The sequence below is a fragment of the Pristiophorus japonicus genome, chromosome 12, assembly GCF_044704955.1.
Source record: "Pristiophorus japonicus isolate sPriJap1 chromosome 12, sPriJap1.hap1, whole genome shotgun sequence".
Lineage (NCBI taxonomy): Eukaryota > Metazoa > Chordata > Chondrichthyes > Pristiophoridae > Pristiophorus > Pristiophorus japonicus.
Genome location: NC_091988.1, coordinates 92014446 through 92027234, shown reverse-complemented (window position 1 = coordinate 92027234; position 12789 = coordinate 92014446).

Sequence of the window (12789 nt, the reverse complement as noted above, 5' to 3'; positions counted from 1 at the left end):
GCATGATCGCGGTGTTCAGCCCAAGCCGCTGAGTGGCTGAACGCTCAGCAGGGGGCCAAGTTCATGCGAGGCTAGCTCCAATTAAAGCTAGCCTGCACTTCTTAAAGGTAGTCTGTGCCTCTTAAAGGGAAGGCACATTCTGCCTGCAGCAGCTCATTGAACTGGCTGGGGAAGAAAGTTAGTGGAGGGGGAATAAACAATTATGTCACAACAGGGGAGAGAGCGTGTGCCAATGTTCTCCATTACAGCACTGGAGACTTTTTACAGGAGGTCAACTCAAGGAGAGAGGTGCAGTTTCCACAGGGGGCTCGGAGGCCCTCCAGGCATCAGTGTAAAATCCAATGGGGAGCAGATAGCTGTGGTGGATGCCCCGAGGACCTGGACGCAGTGCAGGAAAAAGTTTAATGACCTCAGACTAGAGGTCAAGGCCAGTAAATTCATGCCATATCCCATCGTCTGCACCACTAGCCTCACACACTGCTCAATACACCACACCCCCATCACTCACCTGCAAACAATCTCTACCGCATGACTCATACCTCACATTCATAGCTTCATTGCACTCTCACACACATACCACTGCTACAAGCCTCACCCACATCTCAGCTTACATACACTGTCAGCTATTCAACCATGACAAACATAGGCATATCATCCAAGCACCTTGCACCACACTCACTGACACACTTTCCTTTCTCTTGCAGGAAAAGGTAGCTCATAACCTGGACCAAACAAGCAGGGGACATGCACAGCTGCATAACCATACCCCCATGGAGATGGTGCTGGCCTGTCTTGGGAGGTGCATCACTGAGCCTGTGGCCAATGGTGGGGCTGAATGAATATAAGCTGCTGGTATCCTCATAAGTAATCCTCCTTCTCACACCCCTCACTTCCCTCTCATCCCACTATCTTCTGATTGACAGGCTGCACATGGTGTAAGCTTGCACCTCTTGTTTTCCCCCCCTTCCTCTCACCATAACCCTACCCTTGTGCTTTCTCATTTCAGAGACCCAAGAAATCCAACCTGCCAGTGGTGGAAGAAGGAGAGAGAGAGGAGAGTGATGATGAAGAAGAAACACTTTGACCACTTATGGTGATGGTTCTTCACTCTAATCTTCTGATTCAATTTCACACTTCGCTCTCTTACTCTACCTCTATCATGATTCTCTTTCTGTCTTAATTGTTTCTCTTCTACTGACTGTGCCAAGTTTGGCTTTAACAACGTGAACCTGGTTCGTGGCTGTCGTTTGAGAAACAATTCTGCTGGTGTTCTACCAGTAGTTGTATGAGGAGTATTATGATAAGCAATTCGAAAATGTTCCAATTTGTGGTCCAATGACAACTGTCGCTTCCTTGGATTTGGATTCAACATTTACTTGATGAAAGCACATTTTACAATTTTTTACTTTGTACTCTGCTGCACCATTTGAAGCAGGGTGGTGTGGTGGAACTTTGGCATGTTTCACACCATTTCTGCCTGTGAACTGTGCAAATTCTTCTGAACAAAATTCATTATCATAGGCAGTCCCTCGAAGCGAGGATGACTTGCTTCCACACCAAAAAGGGACGAGTTCACAGGTGTTTCAATGAAGGACCTAATATTCCAGATCCCGAACTACATCGTGAATGGTGGAAGATGGATTTTTTTAATGTATGGTGGCCATTGCACACCAGCCACCACATAGACTTGACAGAACTAGGTCTTGGTCCAGTGGCAAGGATTACGCAAGACTAACGAGACCAGCTCTGCTGCACAGACTGAGCACGCACACATCGCAGTGTGGCCCTCGCCTCTTCTGGGCCCCAAATTCACGCCTCTCCTGAGCCACGGTCACTTCCCTCTATGGACACTTGCCACTCCTTCGCCCCTCCTGCTGCGCCTGCCTGCACTGCAATCAGCGACCTGGCTTCGTAGCCATCACCCTCCTGCAGCAGCATGCACTGCTCCCTGCAGTGGTATGCCGCCACATGCTGCTCCCTCCAATGGCCCTGGCCTGCTGGTGGTCTTGCAGGCCGGGACCGCGCCGATTTCCGGGCCGGACCACCATACGCTGCTCCCTCCAATGGCCCTGGCCTGCTGATTGTCTTGCAGGCGGGGCCCAACCTGCAAGACCATCAGCAGGCCGGGGCCATTGGAGGGAGCATCATACGGCGAATAAAATTACGGCCCATTATCAGACACAATTTCTTCTGGGAGGTCATATGAAGAAAACAATCCGCAAATTGTCTAGTGTTTTACTTATTGTTATTTTCCGCATCGGAAACACTTCTACACACTTTGAATGGCTATCAATCACAATGAACAATTGTTGTCCCTCTAGCTCAGAAAAATCTATATGAAATCTTTGCCACACCCTGGGAGGCCATTTTCATGGCTGTAATTATTGTGTTCCTAACACAGATGAGGAAGCACACAGGGAGGTTAAAGTAACAGTGACCTCAGTCTTTATTAAGACACTCCAGAGTGAGGAACAGGCCTTAGGGGCCGGCTTATATACAGTGCTCCCAAGGGATGCTGGGATCCCTTGGGATTTCAGGGGATGAGCTCCCTGGTGGTGGAACATGGGAGTGCATGCTTTACAGATACACATCATCACTCCCCCCACCTCCCCCAAAGTCAAAGTGAAAACTATTTACAAGGTGAGGCGATCGGGAGCCTTTCTTTCCCTGGTGGACCGCCTTGGTACAAATGTCTGTTCTGGTTTGTTGGCTGTGCCCTCGCTGGGCTGGCATGTTGTTGGCCCTGCAGGGCTGCTAGGTGAGCCTGGCCTTGCAGGGCTGTTGGGCGTGATGGGTTCGATTTCCTGGTCCGGCGTGGTGTTGTTGATCCTTTGGGTGTGTGTTGTGGGCTCGAAAAAGGTGGTGTCTGCTGTGGGTTGTTCAGGTCAGTCTGTGAACCGCAGCCTCGTTTGGTCCAGGTGCTTTCTGCAAATTTGTCCATTGTCTAGTTTGATTACAAACACCCCATTCCCTTCTTTAGCTATCATCGTGCCCGCGATCCACTTGGGACCACATCCATAGTTTAGCACATACATAGGGTCATTCAGATCAATTTCCCGTGACACAGTGGCGCGACCATCGTTTACATTTTGTTGCTGCCGCCTGCTCTCTACCTAATCATGCAGGTTGGGGTGAACCAGAGAGAGTCTGGTTTTAAGTGTCCTTTTCATGAGTAGCTCAGCCGGGGGCACCCCTGTGAGCGAGTGGGGTCTTGTGCGGTAGCTGAGCAGTACTCGGGACAGACGGATTTGGAGTGAGCCTCCTGTGACTCTTTAAGGCTCTGTTTGATGGTTTGTACTGCCCACTCTGCCTGCCCATTGGAGACTGGTTTAAAAGGGGCCAAGGTGACATGTTTGATCCCATTGCGGGTCATGAATTCTTTAAATTCGGCACTGGTGAAACATGGCCCGTTGTCACTGACCAGTATGTCAGGCAGGCCGTGGGTGGCAAACATGGCCTTCAAGCTTTCAATGGTGGCGGTGGCGGTGCTTCCCGACATTATTTCACATTCAATCCATTTTGAAAAAGCATCCACCACCACCAGGAACATTTCATCGAGAAACGGGCCCGCGTAGTCGACATGAATCCTCGACCATGGTCTGGAGGGCCAGGACCACAAACATAGTGGTGCCTCTCTGGGCGCGTTGCTCAACTGAGCACACATGCTGCATTGGAATGGCTTGATTGGCTCTTGCATTTCAACGGGGATGCTGGCCCAGCTCCCATACAGTACACAGTTTTTTACTCGGGACAGTAGAGAATCTTGGCTGGTCCTAGTCCTAATCTGGTGGGCCGTGACAGGTGAATTATCATTTTCAAATGCTTCCATGACCATCAACAAGTTTGCAGGCTGCGCCATTTCCACCCCTGTGGTGGGCAATGATAGCCGACTGAGGGCATCCGCACAGTTCTCGGTGCCTGGCCTGTGACGGATGCTACAGTTATACACTGATAGCGCGAGTACACACCTTTGTATGCGGGCTGAGGCTTTAGTATTTATCCCCTTGTTTTCAGCGAACAGAGATGTGAGGGGCTTGTGATCAGTTTCCAGCTCAAATTTGAGGCCAAACAGATACTGATGCATTTTCTTTACCCCGAACACACACGCTGATGCCTCTTTCTCAATCATGCTGTAGGCCCTCGCGGTCTTAGACAAGCTCCTGGAAGCATAGGCGACAGGTTGCAACTTCCCCGCAACGTTAGCTTGTTGTAATACACACCCGACTCCATACGATGACGCGTCACATGCTAGCACAAGTCTTTTACACGGGTTATACAATACAAACAGCTTGTTAGAGCATAAAATGTTTCTGGCTTTCTCAAAAGCAATTACTTGTTTTTTTTCCCCATACCCAGTTCTCACGTTTGCGCAATAACACATGTAGGGGCTCTAAAAGGGTGCTTAATCCCAGTAGGAAGTTATCAAAATAGTTGAGTCCCAGGAACGACCGCAGCTCCGTGACGTTCTGTGGCCTGGGCGCGTTCCTGATAGCCTCTGTCTTGGCGTCTGTGGGCCGAATGCCGTCCGCCGCGATCTTTCTCACTAAAAGCTCCACTTCTGTTGCCATGAAGACGCATTTTGACCTCTTCAGCCGCAACCCTATGCGATCCAGTCACTGGAGGGCCACCTCCAGGTTTTGTAGGTGCTCGGCGGTGTCCCGACCCGTGACCAATATGTCATCCTGAAAGACTTGAGTAGGCTCTCCATGTTTCTCTGGAAGATCGCTGCAGCCAACCGAATTCAAAACAGGCATCTGTTGTAGATGAACAGTCCCTTGTTCGTGTTGATGAGGATGAGGCCCTTCGAAGACTCCTCCAGCTCCTGCGTCATGTAGGCCAAAGTCAGGTCGAGCTTGGTGAACGTCTTGCCTCCTGCCAGCGTCGCAAATAGGTCATCTGCCTTAGGTAGTGGGTATTGGTCCTGTAGTGAGAAATGATTAATAGTTACTTTATAATCGCCACAAATCCTGACCGTGCCATCATTTTTGAGTACTGGAACAATCGGGCTGGCCCACTCACTGAATTCCACTGGGGAGATGATGCCCTCGCGTTGCAGCCTGTCCAGCTAGATTTCCACTCTCTCCCTCATCATGTGAGGTACCGCTCACGCCTTGTGGTGAATAGGTTGTGCCTCTGGGACCAAGTGGATCCGTACCTTCACCCCGGAAAAGTTTCCAAAGCCTGGCTCAAAAAGGGAAGGAAATTTGTTAAGAACCTGGGTACATGAGGCCTCATCAACCTGTGATAGCGCTCGGATGTCATCCCAGTTCCAGCGGATTTTGCCCAGCCAGCTCCTTCCAAGCAGTGTGGGACCATTGCCCGGGACAATCTGGAGTGGCAGTTCGTGCACTGTGCCCTCGTAGGTGACCTTGACCATGGCGCTGCCCAGGACAGTGATAAGCTCTTTGGTGTACGTTCTCAGTTTCGTGTGGATGGGGCTCAGGACTGGTCTGAATGCCTTGTTGCACCACAGTCTCTCAAACATCTTTTTACTCATGATGGATTGGCTAGCGCCAGTTTCCAGTTCCATGGCTACGGGTAAGCCATTCAATTTTATGTTTAGCATTATAGGTGGACATTTTGTCAAATGTGTGCACCCCATGTAATTCAGCATCTGCCTCCTCTCTCTGATGCTCGAAATTGCTTTGATCCACCATGGACCGATCTTCCTCTGCCACGTGGTGGTTAGCAGGTTTTGCAGAGCTTGCAAGCTCGTTGGAGGTGCCCCATTGTTCCACAGCTCTTGCAAACTTACCCTTTGAAGCGGCACGAATAGGCTGAATGGAAGCCTCCACAACGCCAACAAGGTGTGAATTGCCTTGCATTCATCCTTTGTTAGGGACTCCGAGTCATCTGGGTCACCTGAGGCCTGCTGGCAGTTGCAGACTCGTGGGTTCTGCCCTGTACATTTCTGCTTGCAAACACAGTTCCAGTTAATTTATGAACATTGCTAGCACTTGTGTGCTGAGAGATTTGTTTGGTGTTATCACTGGTGGACATAAACGCCTGTGCTATCGCAATGGCCTTACTGAGGGTCGGTGTCTCTACAGACACAAGTTTTCGTAGGATGATCTCGTGGCCAATGCCCAGTACAAAAAAGTCTCTGAGGATTAGCTCCAGGTAGCCATCAAACTCACATTGTCCTGCAAGTCGCCTTAGCTCAGCAATGTAGCTCGCCACTTCCTGACCTTCAGATCGCTGGCACGTGTAGAACCGATACCTCACCATCAGCACGTTCTCCCTCGGGTTAAGATGCTCCCAAACCAGTGTACACAGCTCCTCATATGACCTAACTGTGGGTTTCACCGGAGCCAGAAGCTTCTTCATGAGGCTGTAGGTCGGTGCCCCGCAGACTGTGAGGAGGACCGCTCTCCTTTTTGCAGCGCTTCCTTCTCCGTCCAGCTCGTTGACTACAAAGTACTGGTCTAGCCGTTCAACATAGGCTTCCCAGTCCTCACCCTCCGAGAACTTCTCCAGGATGCCCACAGTTTGCTGCATCTTTGCGTTGGATTCGTATTCTCTTCGCCATTTATTGTGTTCCTAACACAGATGAGGCTGCACACAGGGAGGTTAAAGTAACAGTGACCTCAGTCTTTAATAAGACACTCCAGAGTGAGGAACAGGCCTAGGGGCCGGCTTATATAGAGTGATCCCAAAGGATGCTGGGATCCCTTGGGACTTCAGGAGATGAGCTCCCTGGTGGCGGAACATGGGAGTGCATGCTTTACAGATACACAACAGTAATGATACTGATGGTGGTTTCTTGCTTACCGATTGACATGTTGTACACTGACTGATGATGTACTCTATGGGCTAGACTTTCCACTTTCAGGCTAAGGCCGAAAAAAATGGGCCTTGTTCCAGCGATGCGGGACCTATCGCCCGTGCTGATCACCGGCTCAAGGCTAATTTTTTTCAGCAATTTTCCACTCGGCCTTAGCCAAGCGATGTCATTTCTCGGCCATCTCCTGATCGTCCAAAGAAAACGGAAGTGAATGACAAAAAAAAAGGCTTCACTAGCAAGGCATTACTGCGCATGTGCAGGTTGATTTTTTTCCGGTTGATGCTTCTTCCCGTGTTTTGAGAGGTCACACATGCTCAGAAGCTCTGGGTGGGTCTGAGAGAGAGAGAGAGAGAGAGAGAAAGAAATGAGGCCCTCGCAAATGCTGTCAGCTCCAGGTGGGAGGATCTGACACGGGGTGGGCAGGGGAAACTTCCACCCCATGTATATCGCAGGAATTGGTCCGAAATAGCCGACGTAGTCACATCGGCCTCCAATGAAATGCGCACACCGGACCAGTGCCGCAAACTACTGGCAGCTGCGAGAATAGTTGAAATTTATATTTATGTATTATTTAATGATCTAAATAGTAACTAGAATCTGCAATGTTATTGGGTTACGTTTAAACATAACCAAATTTTACGTACCCAGCATAAAGTTAAATGTTCACTTGTTATCATTACTTAACTGTTCCCTTTCCATTCTTTCTGAAATGGTCACTTGTTGGCATGATTGGAATGGTCACTTGTTATCATCACTGAAATGGTCACTTGTTATCATCACTGAAATGGTCACTTGTTATCATCACTGAAATAGTCACTTGTTGTCATCACTGAGATGGTCACTTGTTGTTATGATGAAATGGTCACTTGTTGTCATCACTGAGATGTCACTTGTTTTTATGACTGAAATGGTCAATTGTTATCATTACTTAAATGGCCACTTGTTCTGTAAAATGTTCATTTCTTCTTGTAACGTTTTGGGGATTTTGAGGGAAGAGTGGGGTGGGGGGTTGGAGGGAGGGTGTTCATTAGTTCTTTGTTAAAAAAAAAAAAAAAAATTTCTACAACTTTTGAACCTTCTCTCTTACTTACATAAGTTTTACAACGTACAGTTCTTCATGCAGATTTATTTGTTTATTCTGTTTCCCCACGGAATATCATTAAATAACTTCACTATGTAAAAGCTATTTAATAATTCCAATATATGCATAAATAAGGTGATAATACCTATTTATATTCCCTGTCCCAAATTTCTGAGTACAATTTGCATCAATTTTACTCTCTAAATAACTCTGAACAATTCTCCACCCTTCCTCAGAGGCTAAAAATGGCATCCGTAGTGCCCATTTCCCTCTCTAAGGCCTTGAAAAAGCAACTATTTTTGAGCACTCTTTTGGGCCTTGCATCGGCCCAGCGATGTGCATGCTAAGTGCTGAAACTTGAGATGGGCTTTGTGTGGGCGACCATTTGGGCGATCATCTCAGCGATCAAAGTGGAAACTTGGGGGTCTATTTTTCCGGCGATATTTTGGGCCTAGTTTCCACTTTTTGCTCAAAATGGGCGATAAAGGTCTATTTTGGGCCATAGATGGGCGATGTGAAGTGGAAAGTCTAGCCCTATATCTTTATCTAGACTTGGCCACCATAAGTAACTGAGTGCAAAACTCATGGTCAAGCACATTCCCAGGTGCTGGTCATGAAGATCTAACAATTTGGACCTGAACTTATTTGGAATATCACATGATATATTCTTTATCTATAGATAATTCATTCCGATGAACAAAGTATAGATCAATATCTTTCTCTGATACCTGGTTTGGCCAGGCATTTGCTATGTAATCATATACCTTGGGGCTTGCTTCAGAAAAGAAAATAGCCCATTTTCATCATCGGGGACTTTGACGATACTATTTGTGGTGAAAAACATTTCTAGCCGCTCCACATCCACTCCAAAAGTCTCTCGGTCATGATGGAAATCACACAAGAGCCCTATTATTCCCATAGGCGCGGCCATCTGGACTCTGGCAATGTCAACAGTGTGCTGCTAATATACCTTGGATTTTTAGCTGTACTGCAAAACAAAGAACCTCTCAAAGTCTCTCTCTTGTTTGGCTGGAATCATCCACCAACACAAATTTCAGCTAGGGAATCAGATTATCCTATCCTCAGTCACCAATGTGATTATATTCTTTCCGACATCACTAACACACACATTCTACAAGATGGCTCCAATACATCATATGACTTTTACTGTATTTACAGCAGTAGTTGCAGTACCACTATTATATACATCAGCAGTTGCAGTACCACAGTAGTCCACTAGGTGGAGCAGTAGTCCACCAGGGGGAGCTCTATATTACAATATAGAAGGCCAATGTCTTTATAAGTAACACTCGATCCATGTGATCCTCTGGACTGGTTTCAATCGCCCAGAGGAAAGGAGAGGAATTTTCCAATTTTTTTTCCCCTTATTAGCTCTGGGAGTTTGCCCAGTTTTTTTTGCAGATTACATGACTGTGAGGGGAGGGGCCAGTGTGAAGTAGGGGGAGGGAAGAACATAAGAAGTAGGAGCAGGAGTAAGCCATACGGTCCCTCAAGCCTCCTCCGCCATTGAATAAGATCATGGCTAATCTTTGACCTCAACTCCGCTTTCCTGTCTGATTCCCATATCCCTTGATTCCACTTAGGGTCCAACATTCTATCTATCTCAGCCTGGAATATGCTCAAAGACTGAGCATCCACAGCCCTCTAGGGTAGAGAATTCCAAAGATTCTCAACCCTCTGAGGAAGGCAAATGGAATCTTGGCCTTTATTGCAAGGGGTATAGAGTAAAAAAGCAGAGAAGTCTTGCTACAACTGTATAGGGTATTGGTGAGGCCACATCTGGAGCACTGCATACAGTTTTGGTCTCTGTATTTAAGGGAGGTTATACTTGCATTGGAGGCTGTTCAGAGAAGGTTCACTACGTTGATTCCAGAGATGAGGCGGTTGACTTATAAAGATAGGTTGATTAGGTTAAGCCTATACTCATTGGAGTTCAGAAGAATGAGGTGATCTTATTGAAACATATAAGATAATGAGGGCTCAACAAGGTGGGTGCAGAGAGGATATTTCCACTCATAGGGGAAACTAAAACTAAGGGACATGGCCTCAGAATAAGGGACCGCCCATTTAAAATTGAGATGAGGAGAAATTTCTTCTCTCAGAGGGTTGTAAATCTGTGGAATTCTCTGCCCCAGAGAACTGTGGAGGCTGGGTCATTGAATATATTTAAGGCGGAGATAGACAGATTTTTGAGCAATAAGGAAATAAAGGGTTATGGAGAGCAGGCAGGGAAGTGGAGCTGAGTCCATGATCAGATCAGCCATGATCTTATTAAATGATGGATCAGGCTCGATGGGCCAAATGACCTACTCCTGCTCCTATTTCTTATGTTCTTATGAGTGAAGAATTTCCTCCTCGTCTCAGTCTTAAATGGCCAACCCCTTATCCTGAGACTATGCCCCCTAGTTCTAGACTCTCCAGCCAGGGGAAACAACCTCTCAGCATCTACTCTGTCAGGAAGTGTCTGGTCATGCTCCTCTGGCCATCATGGTGTGGGGCAGGCTTGATGGACCAACTGGGCTTTTGCTGCCTGTCGATTTCAAATGTACAGAACTGTCTTGATGCGGCATTGAAATGAGTCATCCAGAAGCTCGCTCCTTGTTCTGGTTAAACTCAGCTGGGTTTGGAACGCACTGCAAACTGAATAAAAATAAGTGAAGTCCATTCATTTCTAGTTAACAGTCTTTAGCTGAAATGTTAATCTATCTTTTCTCTTTCAGATGCTAAAGGTGCTTGCAGCACTTTCTGTTTTATGTTTAAATAAAACATGCACGAAGAGGAACACAAAGATTACCTTTGTAATGCAAGCCAGCTCAGCTTGATGTCGAGCAAGGACTAGTAAAGGCATTCAGCACTTCTGTCGTTCTGGCTGTTGTCCAATGCACATGTGCCAAGCAGAGATTCACAGGCCTACGCTTTACTGGATTCCCACAGTTTGAATTCCAGATATGGCAGATATGCCATTTGGACTCCTGGTGTCAGTTCATATCTCAATGATTTATCTGAAGAAGTGGAGAGGGTTTCCCTCTCTTGTACAGAAGCAGATGAAAGCTCCATTATAACCTATCTGTGCACATGATGTGGTAATTTCTCAATCACTGCCAACATCAGAAATTTCTATTGAGGATGTAATCAATATAATTTCTGAAAGATTGCCATTGAACACATGATGCAAAGCTTGGCCAACTGTACCCCAAATAATCCTGTTATAAAGAGTTTGGGTGATCTTTTTGCCATACAGTATGCTCACCTTCCCTCCTCTCTCAGTGCCATTCTTATCTATCTGATTGTAGTCAGAGAACCTTCTACAACAGCTTCAAATCCCACTCACACGCCGTTACCTCTGGAGTCCCCCCTCCTATTTCTCATCTACATGCTGCCGCTCGATGACATTATCTGTAAACCTGTCAGATTCCTGATGTACGCTGATGACACTCAGCTCTACCTCACCACCACCTCTCTCGACCCCTCCATTGCCTCTGATTTGTCATGCTACTTCTCTGATACCCAGTACTGGATGAGCAGAAATTTTCCCCAATTAAATATTGGGAAAACTGAAGCCATTGTCTTCGGTCCCCGCCATAAACTCCGTTCCCTAGCCATCGACTTCATCTCTCACCCTGGGCACTGGCGGCTGAACCAAGCTGTTTTTAACCTCAGTATATTAATCGACCCTGAGCTAAGCTTCCGACCATATCCCCTCTCCATCACCTCCACCTCCACCTCTGTAACATTGCCCGTCTCTGCACCAGTCTTAGCCCATCTGTTGCTGAAACCCTCACCCATGCTTTTGTTATCGCCAGACTTGACTATTCCAATGCTCTCCTGGCCAGCCTCCCATCTTCCACTCTCTGTAAACTTGACCTCATCCGAAACTCAGCTGCCCTTATCCTAACTCGCAACAAGTCCCGTTCACCCATCACCCCTGTGCTCGCTGACCTCCATTGGCTCCCAGTCCAGCAACGTCACAATTACAACAGTGACTACACTTCAAAAAGTACTTCATTGAATGTAAAGCGTTTTGAGACATTCAGTGCCTGTGAAAGGCATCCATGTTTTCAAATCATTCCATGGCCCCGCCCCTATCTATCTTTATAACCCCCTCAAGCCCTACAACCCCCCGAGATCATTCTTCCAATTCTCAGTTCTTGTACAGCCCCGATTTTAATCGCTCCACCATTAGCAGCCGTGCCGTCAGCTGTCTTGGCCCTATTCTCTGGAATTCCCTCGCTAAACCTCTCCTCCTCTCTCGCTTCCTCTAAGACGTTCATTGAAACTTAACTCTTCAACCAAAAAAATACTTACATTTATATAGTGCCTTTCACAACTACCGGATGTCTCAAAGCACTTCACAGCCAATGAAGTACTTTTGGAGTGTAGTCACTGTTTTAATGTGGGAAATACAGCAGCCAATTTGCGCACAGCAAGCTCCCACAAACAGCAATGTGATAATGACCAGATCATTTGTTTTTGTTATGTTGATTGAGGGATAAATATTGGTCAGGACACCGGGGAGAACTCCCCTGCTTGTTCGAAATAGTGCCTTGGGATCTTTTATGTCCACCTGAGAGGGAAGATGGTGCCTCGGTTTAATGTCTCATCCAAAAGATGGCACCTCCGACAGTGCAGCACTCCCTCAGCACTGTTTAGAGTGTCAGCCTAGCTTTTGGTCACCTGGTCTAATATCTCCTTATGTGGCTCGGCGTCGAATTTGGCTGATTATGCTTCTGTGAAGCACCTTGGAATATGTAAAGACGCTATATAAATGCAACTTGTTGTTGCAAGGCTCAGTATCAGAATAGATGTTGCTTTTACCCACTGAGCCCTGTAAATGTGTTGGTCACTTTTCTCTTCTCTTGACGTGGACAGATTGGGAGACATCTTTGGTCCCGGTTATTAAATG